The following is a 17,700-nucleotide window of genomic DNA, read 5'->3' as shown; positions in this document are numbered from 1 at the left end:
TAATATGTTGTTTTCTTCTGTCTGAATTGTTATCTTATTAATTATATCTGATGAATCTGACTGCAGAATTATTGCTCTACTGTTTGTGTATGTTTCTTTATACTCAAAGGGCTGAAATTCTCAGTGGGTGAAGTTAGATGGATCAGGGTGAGATGGAGCTTCAAGAAAGATGAGGTCATGCTGACCTCCTCAGCCTAGACTCTTTCTACAATCTTTATCACTTCTGTCTCGTTATATTTACATTATTGCTCAGACATCAGAGACTCAAGCTTGGTGTCAGACAGAAGACTAAATCTCATGTGTTTCCATGGGAACTGAAGGCTGAACTTGTGGTTCGATGAATCCTCCATTCACCTTAATTCACCTTTTTATTTTGTACCAGATGCAGTTGCTCCTTGAGTTCTGAGTTCTGAACTGTTTTCATTTATTTGCAGCTTCACTGCTTCTATTTAAGGCTGCAAGGAAGGTTTAGTCTCCTCAAAAATATGTTAGACTGAAAAAATTATGCTTTAGAGAATGAGTAGCTTATTCCAATTGCAAATGAATGCCACACTTTTTGATCGCCACATTTAATGCCCTGGTGATACTTAATCTCAAAATTAAAATAAAGGAATTAGAAATTATAATAATTAAAAATTTAGTTTTTTTTTTTACTTTTTCAATGCAAAATAAAACATTCTGAGTTTATTAAACAACACAAGTTTTAATAATTAAATTAATTAGCTCTAAAATGATAATTTTATCGGATATGTATATTATTATTATTATTATTATTATTATTATTATTATTATTACTCTCTGTAAGTCCAACATGTTACTGTCCCACACTGCTCAGTCTAAAAAAATACATATAAGCAGTCTATTTGCTCCAGATCAGATTCGGTGAGTTTCTAAATTTTTCTTTTAGTGTTCCCATGAGCTGTAATGTCACAAATGCAAAAACATCATATCACGTGCTTTGTGTGATGTGTTGATGTCAATGTGAATGTTGATTTTGCAAGCATAGGCACTTGTCACTACAGAAAATAATTTAAGTGTAGCCAAAAATGATTTGCAAACTGAATAAAACATAAATAAATAATAAAAAAGAATATTAATTGAAAACTGACTTGAAATAACTACCTATGCCATCTCTTCAGATAATATAATTAGTAGATTTTCAAGTGATTACCTTCCTCTGTGTATCACTTTGATGTTAACTTTAAAAACTTTTATTTCTTTATTTATGAAAAGGTAGTGCAAATTTTGGATAGTACTCTTTCAGTTAATATAGAGCATGTACTGTACATGCTCAGACTTGGGGCTTTGAAAGTTTTTTTGCAGATTGTTCATTCCTAGATGGTAGGAAACTGTTTTTGTTATTTGATTTGGGAATTTTGGATCAAAGGAATGTTAGAAAGCTTCTGGGAAGACAGATCTCTGTGAAAGAATGTTAATCAGACTTTTTTAGTTTGTGATTAAAGGCCGGGTGCAAATCACACTCTTAAGTTATCTTGAACATTATTTCCAGTTGAAATTTTTTTTGTTCATTGTACGTATGAGTTAAGTGTGTCATTATATGTTGCAAAGATCGATACATTATCTCTTGATTGTCTCCTCAGCACCAAAGATTTTGTGAAAATAACATGGAAGTTACATTTTATCTAGCTGTATCTAGAGACTCAAAGTTACATTTAAATTTACATTTATTCATTTAGCAGACGCTTTTATCCAAAGCGACTTACAGATCAAGACAGTGGAAGCAATCAAAAACAACAAAAAGAGCAATGATATATACAGTGGGGATCGAAAGTTTGGGCACCCCTTGCAGAATCTGTGAAAATATGAGTAATTTTCAAAAAATAAGAGAGATCATACTAAATGCATGTTATATTTTATTTAGTACTGTCCTGAGTAAGATATTGTACATAAAATATTTTAACATTTATTCCACAAGACAAAAAAAATGCTGAAATTATTAAAATAACCCCACTCAAAAGTTTGGGAACCCTTGGTTCTTAGTACTGTGTTCTGTTACCTGATGATCCAGGACTGTCTTTCTGTTTTGTGATGGTTGTGCATGAGTCCCTTGTTTGTTCTGAACAGTTAAACTTAGCAGTCACCCCCCCCCCAGCTCTTAATGCATCTTGTTTCCTTCTGGAGCATCAGTGAATGTTTGAATCTTTTTAAATAGTTGTGTTTGAGTCCCTCAAATGTCCTCAGTGTGATAAGGTGTATCTCAAAATCATAAAGTCACTGCTGGAAAGGGTTCAAATATGCAAAGATGCTGGAAAACTGAAGAATCTGCAGGACCTGAAAGATTTTTCTGAAGAACGCTGCTCAGTTTAACTGTTCAGAACAAACAAGGCACTCATGCACAACCATCACAAAACAGAAAGACAGTCGAGGATCATCAGGTAACAGAACACAGTACTAAGAACCAAGGGTTCCCAAACTTTTGAGTAGGGTTATTTTAATAATTTCAGCATTTTTTTTTTGTCTTGTGGAATAAATGTAAAAATATTTTATGTACAATATCTTACTCAGGACAGTACTAAATAAAATATAACATGCATTTAGTATGATCTCTCTTATTTTTTGAAAATTACTCATATTTTCCCAGATTCTGCAAGGGGTGCCCAAACTTTCGATCCCCACTGTAAGTGCTATAACAAGTCTCAGTTAGGTTAACACAGTACACGTAGCATGGGATTTTAACTAATATAATAAATAAAAAGAAAACAGATAGAATAAAAAAAAAACTTTGTTTTTTTTTACTAAATAATAATACTAAAAAAAAAAAGTTGTTGAAGTTTGCTGAATATAGTAAAAAAGAATATATATAGCTTTGAATAAAAATACTTAAGGTGCTCTACAGTTACTGTTTAGCTTACAGTCATGCTCTTTTGGTTGGAAACAGCATATGGTTACAACATCACAGCCACATCTGTGTTGTAGTGAAATAGTCTGCACATATAGTATCTCCAGATAGACTCTAGAGAAACACTTGGTATAATCGTACATCATCTGGGTTGATTTATAGGCACTGTGTTATAGCTACTCACCCCATTATGCAACAGAAAATACAGTCATGGCCAGAATTGTTACCATTAATAAATATGAACAAAAAGGCTGTAGAAATAAATCTGCATTGTTTATCTTGCATTATTATTAATAATAATAATACTAAAATATATGCTTTAATTGAAGTCAATTATCATTTCTACTTAACAGCTAGAATACAATTCACTGCTTCTGTACTGCAATTAATTGGATGACTAATTAGGTTAATTGCCCTGAATATGTAATTACAACACATTCATAATTATATTATTACAAAGCACAAATAATATCTGGCTCTTTTTGTGTAAAAACTTTCAGATAGACTGGATCCAACAAAACAATTTTTATTTTTATTTTTTTAATTTTTTTTGGAATATGACCAAAATATTTTATCTGAAATATTGGTAAATTCTCATTAGATAGTACTGTATGACTGCAGTTAAAGTGTTTTATTTATTTATTTATTTATTTTTACCTCAGCATTTCCTTAGTATTCAGCAAAGCTCAATGTCACATTACTCCTTAGCACATGGATGGTTTATCAAATGGCTTTTGCTCATTTGGTTCATGAAAGAGTCCTCAAAACACCATTCAGAGCCATTACTGATTTGGGCAAACAAAGATCAGAACTATTCAATGTATCAAAGTTTCTTTTGCAGTTCAACACTTACCGTAATCCAAATAAATATTTCAAATTTATTTTGTGCAACTAAAAGCAGTGGTGAGCACGAACAAATCCATCTTAGTGCATGTTTCATTGACCACTTTTGGTTGGATTCTCAAGGAAAGTATATAAATTTGAACCAACTCAATTGGTGTATTTTCTTCTTTTATATATGCACATTACCACGTTTTATTTTCTTTTTTTTTTCTTTTGTGTTTGTGTGTGTGTGAGAGAGAGATAAATTATTGACAAGTGAGAAGCCGGTCATTCACGCTTGTTGATCTGTGCACCTATCTGCATTATTTTATAGCACTATGCTTACTGTATATGAACTACTATTGACTTATAATAAAAAATAAAATGATAATAATAAAAAACTAGGAAAAAACATCTCACAAAGTTGACACTTTAACAAATCACAACTGAGCGCTTCACTGAATCTCATGAGCAACCTTTTCCAATGGGTGATGTCATAAATCTCCCTGTGTTTCCCACAAATGACACCAATGTTGGCAAATGGCAGCCCTATAATTGACATAAAAGTGACGTCCGGAGTAATAGGTCACATAACCCCTATATGTTTAGATCTGACCTTCATGTGACATTAAGACCTGGCTTAATGATTGATATTATGTCAAAGGACACAGTCTGTGTCCTCAAATCAAATTCAAATCTTAACGCAGAACAGTGTCAGCATTTCACAAAACCATAGGTTATGGCACGGGTTGGAGGGGTTGGAGAAATCTCATGACATAAATGATTAAGCGCTTACGCAGATGATATTTGAAACGCACACAAGAATATTGGCTAGATGGCAATAATCTATATCTCTGCTCTTCAAACATACAAAAACATTAGCCTTTACAGACATAGTGTTTGAGTATAGAAAACATTGTACTATTCAAAAATCGTTGTTAATTTATGTATCATCAAACCCTTGCATTGCGAAAAAGTGGAGATCTGTCTCCTCCAGGTTGTGTGCGGTGTGTCAATCTGAATGGAGACAGAGTGAAGTTACAAGGTTTCGCTGAGAGCTTGAGGATCCAATGGAGTTACGAAGTTCTACTGATAAGCTCTTGTAACACTTATCAATGGTTAAATATATTTAAAAAAAAAAAAAACGGATTTAAAATAATAACAACAATTAAAAATATATAGACCCCGAAGCAAAATCAAGGGGCTTCGCAATCTCACACTGTGTGTGACTCACTAATTTGCTTGGCTTTATTTTATTCTTTTGTGCCACTGCAGGTGTGACAAAAGTTATTGTTGATTTTTATTTTTATTTAAATATCAGCAGATTGTTAAGCAAAAGACTGTGTCCCCTCCATTTCTCCCTGAACTGATCTTGAAGAAGGATGTTTGACTTTTGTTTAGGACTTCATTAAAATTTGATCAGGGTTAGCGCTGTAAACCAACTTCCATTACTGTGCACACTATCAATACTGAAACACTGCCCGGGCAAGGTCGTCCTTCTATCATATATCCTTCTATACTATCGGATTCAGAGGTGACCTCAGCTGGACTGAAGGCATTAGCATCCTTTTGATAAAGGTTGGAAACAAATAGGATAGGATGGCATAAACATATTGCATAGTTTGTAAATCACAATCAAGTATCCAAGTAAACCTGGCTGGAATTAGATTTTGTCCTCTAAACAACAGCATGTTACTGTCATCTATTTGTCTTGTAGAGACTAAACTTAAAGGACTCTTTATTAAGATCTTGTTGAAGTTTCTTGTATAAAAATATCATTTCAACTTGACCTCTTAGACAAACAAAACTTTTCTTTACATTTTAATGGATTATGTGAGAAGAGCAAAGGGCACTCATAGCGCAACTGACAGAGCTCACTCACATGAAAAAGCCTGATAAAATCAATGACTAACTACACAGTCAATCTCTTATTTACATCATGTTCATTTTTTCCCTTCCTTGTTATAATGGGAGGATCTGCTAGCGTGTAGCATTGAGCATGGATATATGTCGATGATATCTTCTTCAGAGCGTAAAAATAAAAGAAAAATGTAAACGTTTCACAGAAAATCTCCCTGTATTGTGAGTAATCACAACAAAGTTTGTCAGGTGTCTATGTGACGGAGTGACTGTGACTGTGACAAAAATGAGGAAGATTGGTTCCGCCCGGACCATATATCGCAAACAGGGAACGGGAACGCCGACGAACCCAAATCGGCGTGTTATTGGGAACAGGTGTCTTGTTGAGCGTGGCGATCACTGATTGGGCAATTCGGGGAAGAGGAGACACATAAATAGGGCATCAGAAACACAGGAAGAGAGAGAGAGAGAGAGAGAGGGATTTTTTTGATTTTTATAGCACTTTATTTAATCATTTAAATACAATTAACCAACATACACTTTACTCAAGACATTTAGCAAAAATCAATTCACCATCTCTAACAAAGCACAACATTTCTTTGCAATTCCATACATTTTCAAATTCCTCTATATTCTTCATAGTTTTGTAAAATAAAAAATCAAATCTAATTCTTACTTTTATTAAACTCTTAAAAACTTGTACGACATCTCGACCCACTTCACCATCTATTTTCTCCTTTCTTGTCAAATAAATAGCCATTTTCGCTTTTCCAATCACAAAATTAACAAGCTGCCCTTTTTTTCTCTTTTTTTTCCACAACTTGAAACCAAAGATAAAACCAACCTTTGAAAACACTACTTTAAACCCCACAAACATGAGATTAAGCATCAAAAACAAGTTTTTAAGCCTGTCACAATGTACAAAACAGTGAAAAATAGTTTCCCTCTGATCACAAAAAGGACATTTGCTATCAATTGCTGAATTAATTATGCTAACAAACGCATTTACAGCAACAATACCGTGCAGTATTCTCCACTGCAAATCCCCATTTGCTTTGGTCAATGGTGGCTTGTATATACTTCTCCACACAGGTTTACAATCATTTTCAACACCAAAATGAACAGCCCATGGCGTTTCAACCCGCACTTTCAGTTTTTCCTTGTTTAACATTTTAACACATAATTCATACAACTTTTTTCCATTCACAGAGCAAAAACACAACCTTTCCAAACCTTTTGTCCCAAGTAAATGATGAGAACTTTCTTCTTCAGTAAACTCTGGTGAAATGTCCATGTTTGGAAAAATGTCATTTGCTTCTGGTGCAGATCGTCCACTGCCAAATTCACTAATTAAAAGCTTATCTTCATCATTGAGAGTTTTTTTAACATTGTCCAAGAAACGATCCACCACTCTCTGTGACCGGAGCCCCAAACATTGTGCCAGGGCATTCACGTCATCAAAGTCATTTCCAACAACCTCCAGTAATTGTCTTAAGGTGATGATTTTTCCTGTTATTAATAATTTCATCATTCCAGGCATTGTTTGTCTGGCAACATCCAGTCTTGCACCTTTAACTAAAGGTTCTTCAAGAAGCCAATGAAGGGATGTCATAGGCATAGTCCTTACAGTTCTTACTAATAACCATGCTTTTAGAACGCTACGGTAATATAAGGGAAGGCCTTTTATGTCTCCTGCTTCACAGTTAATCCAAAAAAGACTTTTGTTTAACCCCAAACCTCCAACTTTTCCCAAAATAAAATGTATTCCTGCTTCCCATACATTACTTTGACCGTACAGCAGTTTCTGAACAAACTGTAATCTAAACGCTGTTTTACGGCTTTCTAGATGCAGAAGACCTTGTCCACCGTCATCCCTTGTAAGAAGTAACACACATTGTGGCACCCAGTGCATCTTCTTATTCCAAAAGAAATCAACCATTAAAGCCTGGATTCTTGACAGAAGACCTGCAGGTGGCTCAAGTACTGCTAAACGGTGCCACAATGTTGCTGCTACCAAGTTGTTAATAATTAAGGAACGTCCTCTATATGACATTTGTGGCAATAACCACCTCCATTTTTTAAGTCTTCCTTCAACCATCTCCATAACACCATCCCAATTTTTCATAATGGTTTGATCATCACCCAAATGCACTCCCAAATATTTAACACCCCCTGTAACCCATGACATTCCACCTGGTAACTTTGGTTTTCCTTGAATCCACCCACCTACTTCCAATGCAGTACATTTAGCCCAGTTTACTCTTGCTGAAGATACTTTGCCATACCTCTCTACCACCCCTTGCATTTTTTCCACATCACTGCTTCCTTTAACAGCTATAATTACATCATCTGCATAAGCAGACAAACAAAAACTCTGTTCACTAGACAAAGACACTCCTTCTAAAATATCTCTTAATTTACATAAAACGGTTCAATTGATATTGAATACAACATCCCTGACATTGCACAACCTTGCCTAATTCCCCTTTTAACTTTCAAAGGAACACTCAAACCACCATTGACCTTAACTACACTTTCAATGTCACCGTACAATACTTTGACCATTTCAATAAAAGTTGAAGGAAACCCCAAAAAATCAAGCACATTCCATAAATATTGGTGCTCAATTCGGTCAAAGGCCTTTTCTTGATCTAGCGAAATCATACCAAATTTCTTGCCTGTCATTTTTGCTATCTCAAAAATATCTCGAATTAAACCAATGTTGTCTGTGATTGATCTGCCCGGTACACAGTATGACTGATCCATATGTATAATTTGCTCCATCACTATTCTCAACCTGTTGGCCAAAGTCTTTGATAATATCTTAAGATCAACGCAAAGCAAGGACACGGGCCTCCAGTTTTTGATCTCTTTCAGATCTCCTTTTTTGGGTAAGAGGGTCAAAACTGCCCTCCTACAGCTCAAAGGCAGCTGACCTCTGGCAATGCTGTCAGAAAAAACTTCCAGCAAGTCATTGCCCACCAATTCCCAGAAAGCTTTATAGAAATCAACCGTTAGACCATCTAACCCTGGAGCCCGACCATTTTCCATGCTCATTAAAGCTGTATACAATTCTCCCAGAGTCAGTTGGCTCACCAACTTTTCTTTTGCCTCCTCCTGCACTTGAGGTAGGCCTCCGAGAAAATCTTGTACCAGCTCTTGGTCCTCCTTATACTCACATTTGAACAAGTCCTTATAAAAATCAGCAGCCCTCCTACGCACATCAGCAGTTTCAGTGAGTTCTTGCCCATTGGCTGACCGGAGACAATGAATGATTCTGCTTTGGCCATTTTTCTTTTCCAGGCTAAAGAAAAACTTGGAAGGAGCATCCATTTCAGAAGAATTCTGAAAACGAGACCTGATCAATGCCCCCTGTGCTTTACTACCGAGCAGATCTCTTAATTCCGCTTTTTTTCCAATAAGAGAATTCACTTGATTTCCTGTAGAATCACGTAAATTTTGCATTTCTAAAATATCATTTTCCAAAATGCGAATTTTTTTAGACATATTCTGGGTGACATTGAAATTGTATTGTACACAGAGTTGTTGTATTTGTTTCTTTCCCAAATCCCACCACTGCTGTACACTTGAAAACATTGCCTTTTTAACCTTCCATTCTTTCCAAAAAACTCAAAACAATTCTTAAAATGTAAATCTTGCAACAAAGCACTATTAAAAATCCAATATGCACTTTTTACTTTCAAAAACTTTAAGAATACACTTGCTATCACCATGGAATGGTCAGAAAAACAAACAGGGCTAATACAACATGTTTTTACAATTTGTGCTTGATGTTTAAAACAATACAGCTTATCCAGTCTTGCCATTGAAACAACCCTTTCTCTTATTTGTACCCATGTGTACTGTTTAACTTTACTGTTCAAGTTTCTCCACACATCCACTAAATCATTAGTTTCAATAAAATGATTCAACGACAACCTGGAAGCTGTATGAGGTTCAAGATGGTTTCTATCTATATCCATCGCAGTACAATTAAAATCCCCTGCAATCAGGAGATAATGGTCAGGATCACAATTTTGCACAGTATTTAACAATGTTTCTAAAAACAGCAATCGCTCAGTTGCCATAACTGGAGCATACACGTTTATTAAGACAAATGTTGCAACATCAAATTTTGCATTAACTTTTAAAAGTCTTCCTTCCACAATTTCTTCCACCTCATATGAGATTGGCAAACAACTTTTTGCAAAGAAAACTCCTACACCAGCACTTGTACTGTTTTTATGACTAAGAATAGCCGTACCCTCCCATTCTTTTCTCCAATTCACTTCATTTATCATATCACTATGGGTTTCTTGAGCAAAAAAAATATCTATATGTTTAATTTTCATTAACTGAAACAACTGACTCCTTTTTTTAATATCTCTTGCTCCATTCAGATTTAAAGTTGAAAACTTCAAATCAATCATAAATAAAAGTTTTTCTTTTCATTTCAGTTAAATTTGATCTGCACGCACTTTTTGTACAATTTTTTTCAATCTATGGACATCTTGACTTGATAGTCCTTCTTCCCCTCTTTCTCTCATTAAGAAATTTGCAGACTCAATGAAAATGTTTCGATCCGGAAAGAAATCATCTATCACCACATTCCGTTTGCCTTTTGTAATGAACAAAAACCGTTGTACTTTTTCAAGACTGTACCCACTAGGCCCTTGGCTCTCATTCAGAGACACCACAGTGTCTGAAGGATCGTTTTCACAAGAGCTGACCACAGAGACATCAGTAGATGAGTCATCAGAAGCGTCCTCCGAACTATTACCTTCCCCATCTTTTATTGACTCTTGGCTGTTCTTTAATTGTTTCTTTAATTTTGATCCCCCTTCCTTTTGTCTGGATTTCCTTTTCACTACAGGGATTTTAAATACTAATTCTTCCTCCTCCATCATTATACTTTCCTCATCTATTGTAGCTTCTACCACATCTTTTATCATTTCACCATCCAGTACCTTTGGATCAATCTCCAAAGCACTTTCAGACACTTGTGCACCTAAGTTTGGCTCTGCTTCTTTTTCAGCCTGAATCACATTTTGTTTATTTACATCTCTTTGGGGAGCATTGTTTTGCTCTGGACAAAAACGAACTTGATGATCTACCCCCCCACACCTGAAACACTTCATCGTCTCAGTTGTGGCAAAAACCACATAGTCAAATCCCTCTACTTTGAACTTCAGCACTATATTTAAATCTTCTACATCCCCTTTCAGAATCATGAAAAGTTGTCTACGAAAAGACACGACATGTTTCAACAGAGGGGATTTGCACCCCAGTGGAATCTTTCTTACTGCCGAAACTATTTGCCCGTGTCTTGCCAATTCACGCTCTAAAATCTCGTCACTAATAAACGGCGGTGCGTTTGAAATCACAACTCTTTTAGCCGGATTAACAAGCGGGAGAGGTCCAATATGTTCGTCTTTAATTACAATCCCTTGTTCAACAACTTGATTAACTTTGTCAATTGACTCCAAAAACAATACAACTGCACTGTTCATTCTCGATGCAGATTTAATGCAACTATGCCCAACAATCTCTCCCACTGCGAGGCTGCATTCCTCAACGGAGCATTCCACCCCGACCGGTATCTTAATGCCATGCCGGCGTGTCAACTGACTGAACGTCATTTTCGTCTAAACGCCACACCGGCCAGAAATGGAAACAAATCCGGCCGCTGTAAACTTCCACCACCCCACTAACAGTGCTTTCCTTAAATTACCAACTATAAACTATATAAACATCAAAATAAGAAAAGATAGAGCAAAAGATCGCAACCACTCACCAAACACTCTCAGACACGCGCTCAAAGCAAACGCGCAAACGCTCCTCTCACACTCAGCAGTCACACGTCACACCGGAAAGTGAAAGAGAGAGAGAGAGAGAGAGAGAGAGAGGGAGAGGGAGAGAGAGAGAGAGGGGGAGAGAGAGAGAGAGAGAGAGAGAGGGGGAGAGAGAGAGAGAGGGAGAGAGAGAGAGAGGGGGAGAGAGAGAGAGAGGGGGAGAGAGAGAGAGAGAGAGAAAATGGTGTATGGTGGAGCTTGGGCAAAGAGAGATACACACACAGGGCTGAGTATACGAATATCTTTATTGGAGCATTGTGTTCAGATGCATTGTGTGATGTGAAGTTAACACACATTGAAGATCTGCTAGGATTGCAGGAAGGAGATCGTGCTGCCAGTTGTGCCGGATGTCGGTTATCTGGAAGAGAAGTGGAAAGATCCAGTGTTAATGGAAGTGTGAGTACACTGAAATATTCGAGTCAACAGTTATTTTGCAAGTGTGGAATATCCATATACCTCTTGTGAGTTGTGACCAGTGTGAGCGGCCCCACCGTAATAGGACTGGTGGGTGAGCCGGAACCAGCGAAAAAGGAGTCTGGTGCCTTGTCGTGGCTGTGACATTTCCTCTGGCCGTCTGCTGCATCTGTGCCCCCAACTTCCAGGAACTAATCCCCGGTCCTATGTGGTTTTGACCCTAATTCACTGTGAGTGTGTGGAGTGCAGTGGGTGAGTCCTTTTCTTTGCTGTGTGTACACTTGAAGTCTGCAGTGTCGTGCTGTCATGTCGTCAGTAATCACCCTCTAGGCTGGGAGAGAAAACCCTGTGGAGAAGAACGTGCACCGGTGTTGTGAGACGACCGTCTTTTATATACATGCCCGCCCGTGGCTTTGGATCCCTACTCCGCCGAGTGGTGACGTGTCAACAATCGCAAGTAAGGAACAGTGTGCATATTGTGGTGGACGACGACTGCGAGAAGTGTTGGCTGCTATACGAACATCCAGCTGTGTAGCCCTTGTGTATGAATACCTGTTTGTGGAGTGCTTTCAGAGGTTCGCCCCTGTCTAGATCTCTGGTCCGTTGTCTGGAAGAGAGGAGAGGGAAGCGTTCGAGTCATTCCTGCGGTACATACCCGGTGGCACAAACCTACCTGAAGTCCCCCAGCGTGGTGGCATCAGCTGAGGCCGTGGAAGGCCCAACGTGCAGCAACTTCAATCTGTACTCCTATCCACTCTTGGTCAAATCCGAGAGGCGGTGCGTCCTCCATAAATTCACTGAAGCTAAGTAAATTTGTGAAGGAACTCTGTCTGTCTGTTACCAGTCCTACAGGTCTGAGCTTGAGGCTCTGAGTCGTCGTGGGAGAGTTTCCACGGTTGGAGGTGACCGTGTTGAGTGTTGGTCTGGGAAGTCTGCCCCGGTGAGGAAGACCACAGTTGTCGTGACATATACACCCTCTCTAGACCCCCGAGCTGAAAAGGGCTAAAGCCTGACGTCCACCTCTTCGAGGGTCTGGGAGTTGTATCCATTCAGTATTGTCATTGCATGCCCAGAGCAAAGCTCCAGTTGCCCCTGTATACCCTTCTGTACGCCTAAATCTAAGAGCCAGCGTATTGCCCTTGTATACTCACCTGTACGTCCAAAGTAAAGACCCAGTTGTCCTTCTGCATACTTACCTGTACGCCCCGAGTGAAATACCAAAAGTTAAGGATTGTGTATCTTTCTTGCATACTTCCCTATACACCGAAGGCCAAGACCCCAATATATTCACCTGCATACTTACCTGTGGACCTTTTAGGTGTTTCCAACCGCGGACCCAGAATCTCGTGGCGAACAGCGTCAGGTACGCACCCCACCCAATTCATCAGAATTACTTACCTTCTTTGCTCTGCGTACAGGGACTGGAAGGGCCCCATCGACGGTTCTCCTGCAGGAGAAACAGAAAGGCACTACTGAGAAAAACCCTGTTGACCCATGTGAAGGAAAGGACACCAATTCACCTACAGGCTTACCTGAGAGTCTCCGTGACAGAGTCAGAAGCGACTCGGACCTATACTCTCTGGCCCGAGAGTGGATTTTAGATTCCCTTTTCCCTTCCCTTCACACCTTTTAGATAATTTAAATAAAGTTTGTTTTAATTATACCCACTCTCTCTCTCATGTCTGGTCATTGGGGTGTTCTTGGGACCTCCTCGAGGTGGAAACTAGGGAGGGGCGAGACTCACGACATCTGTGGTCCGCTCCGACCTGTGACATCTACATTGTCAGTTAAGGAGATTACAGAGATTAATAAAAGTCATTTCTTCTTTTTCTAAAAAACGACTGGAATTGTTTGTTTTAGCTTAAACTAAAAATGCATCAAAGCCAATGCTGCTACTAATCTTTGACATGCCCAAGACTGTTATAAAAAGTAAAAAATCCAGCCACAATTACTTTTATATTGAAAAGTCATTTTGTGTATTTTTTTTTCCCCCAAATCAGTGACCTCATTTATGAACTTGGCAATTAAAAATCTTGGATTTAAAAAAACAAAACATTTGGTAGTTTTGATCAGGACTGAAGTTGATTAACAGATTTATGCAACAAAAAAAAATAGTTTAACTGAAAACATTTATCATTTAATCAAGACAGAAAGGTCAAATTTTGGCAAGACAAAAGTTTTGTCGCCTTTACAGAAATTGAACAAATTTACTGCAAATACAAAAATATGTCAGCAAATTAAGTAGTGGTGCTGTGAGATCTAAATTTAATATTTTGTATGACTTCCATGAGCTTGAAAGACTGCATCCATGCGGTTTGGCAAGGATTCATAAAATTTATTGATGAAGTCATCAGGAATAGCAAAGAAAGCAGTCTTGCATGCCTCCCAGAGTTCATCAATATTCTTTGGTGTCGTCTTCCATGCTTACTCTTTCATCCTACCCCACATATGCTCAATGATGTTCATGTCTGGTGACTGGGGTGGCCTATCCTGGAGCATCTTGATATTCTTTGCCTTGAGGAACTTTGATGTGGAGATGGAAGTATGCGATGGAGCACCATCCTGCTGCAGAATTTGGCCTCTTTTATGGTTGGAAATATAAGAGGTAGCTAAGATTTCTTGGTATTTTAGACTGTTGATGTTGCCTTCCACCCTTCAGATCTCTCGCACACCCCCATACTGGACGTAACCCCAGACCATGATTTTACCGCCACCAAACTTCACTGTTTTCTTGGTGAATCTAGGATCCATGCGGGCTCCAGTAGGTCTCCTGCAATATTTGCGGTGACTGTGGTGTAATTCAACAGAAGATTCATCTGAAAAATCCACATTCTGCTACTTTTCCAGCGTCCATCCTTTTAGCAGGCTGTGGGCCTTGGCAAATGCCACGGTTTTTCAATTGTCTTTTGTTTAGTGCTGGCTTCTGGGCACTGATTCAACCATGGGGGCCATTTCAAGACAGAATCCGACAAACTGTTCTGGTGAACACAGGGACTTCAGGTGACCAGGTCTTGTGGAGCTCAGCTGCAGTGGAAAATGGGCTGGCCTTGGATTTTTAAGCCAACAAATGGTCCTCTCGAGCAGTTGTCTTGCGGGGTCTGCCTGACCTGGGCTTGTCAAAAAAGTCTCCAGTGTTTTCAAATGTTTTTTTATCCTCTGTACTTGATGCTGAGACACATTGAAGGTGTCTACCACATCAGCAGTGGACCTGGTCTTCAGCCTCTTGATAATCAAAACTTTAGTCTCAGGGTGAATCTTAGGCATGTTTGCAGAGGTCTAGTTGCAGTTGATGTTAAGGTCTAGTGTACTGGGGTTGTTTTTTTACACACCTGAGACCTAATTGATCCACTATTAGTCAAAGGGGAAGCTCATATGACAAGGCGACAACACTTATGTCTTTGCAAAAATTGACTCAATGGGCTCTGCCAAGCTGTGAATATTAGAATAATATATATATATATATGAATCTGATAATTTTTTACAGAAGTTTAATTGAGTGGAAGTTTTCATCCCGAACATAATGAAAGGGTAGTGAATTTGAACAATGCACAAGGGTTACACTTTGAAAACGCTTTCTTTTCTGCTCAAGGTGAGAACATTTTGATTATTGTAGACATTTTTGCTTTTAAGTAAAATATTAAAAAGTATAGATTTCAGGATAAAAAGCCAGAGCAGAAACAGTATTTTTCTGTCACATGGCCTTGCATGTGTCTAAATGTAAAAATACCATTAATAACCTCAAATGGCTTCGCATGTATCTAAATGTAAAAAATACAAATCTGTTTTTTATTTTTTATTTTTTTTTTTTTTTTTTGTCGTCCGGAGCTCTGCTTGGGAAAAAAACTTAGAGGATGCACCTTGGAACTTTAATCGAATACCCCTGATATATATATATATAAATATATATATATATATATATATATATATATATATATATATATATATATATATATATATATATATATACAGTCTTGTTCAAAATAATAGCAGTACAATGTGACTAACCAGAATAATCAAGGTTTTTAGTATATTTTTTATTGCTACGTGGCAAACAAGTTACCAGTAGGTTCAGTAGATTGTCAGAAAACAAACAAGACCCAGCATTCATGATATGCACGCTCTTAAGGCTGTGCAATTGGGCAATTAGTTGAAAGGGGTGTGTTCAAAAAAATAGCAGTGTCTACCTTTGACTGTACAAACTCAAAACTATTTTGTACAAACATTTTTTTTTCTGGGATTTAGCAATCCTGTGAATCACTAAACTAATATTTAGTTGTATGACCACAGTTTTTTAAAACTGCTTGACATCTGTGTGGCATGGAGTCAACCAACTTGTGGCACCTCTCAGCTGTTATTCCACTCCATGATTCTTTAACAACATTCCACAATTCATTCACATTTCTTGGTTTTGCTTCAGAAACAGCATTTTTGATATCACCCCACAAGTTCTCAATTGGATTAAGGTCTGGAGATTGGGCTGGCCACTCCATAACATTAATTTTGTTGGTTTGGAACCAAGACTTTGCCCGTTTACTAGTGTGTTTTGGGTCATTGTCTTGTTGAAACAACCATTTCAAGGGCATGTCCTCTTCAGCATAGGGCAACATGACCTCTTCAAGTATTTTAACATATGCAAACTGATCCATGATCCCTGGTATGCGATAAATAGGCCCAACACCATAGTAGGAGAAACATGCCCATATCATGATGCTTGCACCTCCATGCTTCACTGTCTTCACTGTGTACTGTGGCTTGAATTCAGAGTTTGGGGGTTGTCTCACAAACTGCCTGTGGCCCTTGGACCCAAAAAGAACAATTTTACTCTCATCAGTCCACAAAATGTTCCTCCATTTCTCTTTAGGCCAGTTGATGTGTTCTTTGGCAAATTGGAACCTCTTCTGCACATGCCTTTTTTTTAACAGAGGGACTTTGCGGGGGATTCTTGAAAATAGATTAGCTTCACACAGACGTCTTCTAACTGTCACAGTACTTACAGGTAACTCCAGACTGTCTTTGATCATCCTGGAGGTGATCATTGGCTGAGCCTTTGCCATTCTGGTTATTCTTCTATCCATTTTGATGGTTGTCTTCCGTTTTCTTCCACGTCTCTCTGGTTTTGCTCTCCATTTTAAGGCATTGGAGATCATTTTAGCTGAACAGCCTATCATTTTTTGCACCTCTTTATAGGTTTTCCCCTCTCTAATCAACTTTTTAATCAAAGTACGCTGTTCTTCTGAACAATGTCTTGAACGACCCATTTTCCTCAGCTTTCAAATGCATGTTCAACAAGTGTTGGCTTCATCCTTAAATAGGGGCCACCTGATTCACACCTGTTTCTTCACAAAATTGATGACCTCAGTGATTGAATGCCACACTGCTATTTTTTTGAACACACACCTTTCAACTAATTCAACTAATTGCCCAATTGCACAGCCTTAAGAGCGTGCATATCATGAATGCTGGGTCTCATTTGTTTTCTGAGAATCTACTGAACCTACTGGTAACTTGTTTGCCACGTAGCAATAAAAAAATATACGAAAAACCTTGATTATTCTGGTTAGTCACATTGTACTGCTATTATTTTGAACAATACTGTATATATATATATATATATATACAGTGGGGATCGAAAGTTTGGGCACCCCTTGCAGAATCTGTGAAAATATGAGTAATTTTCAAAAAATAAGAGAGATCATACTAAATGCATGTTATATTTTATTTAGTACTGTCCTGAGTAAGATATTGTACATAAAATATTTTAACATTTATTCCACAAGACAAAAAAAAATGCTGAAATTATTAAAATAACCCTACTCAAAAGTTTGGGAACCCTTGGTTCTTAATACTGTGTTCTGGTACCTGATGATCCTCGGCTGTCTTTCTGTTTTGTGA

Source organism: Carassius auratus, chromosome 1, assembly GCF_003368295.1.
Source record: "Carassius auratus strain Wakin chromosome 1, ASM336829v1, whole genome shotgun sequence".
In the NCBI taxonomy this organism is placed as follows: Eukaryota; Metazoa; Chordata; class Actinopteri; order Cypriniformes; family Cyprinidae; genus Carassius; species Carassius auratus.
This window is presented reverse-complemented; position numbering follows the sequence as displayed.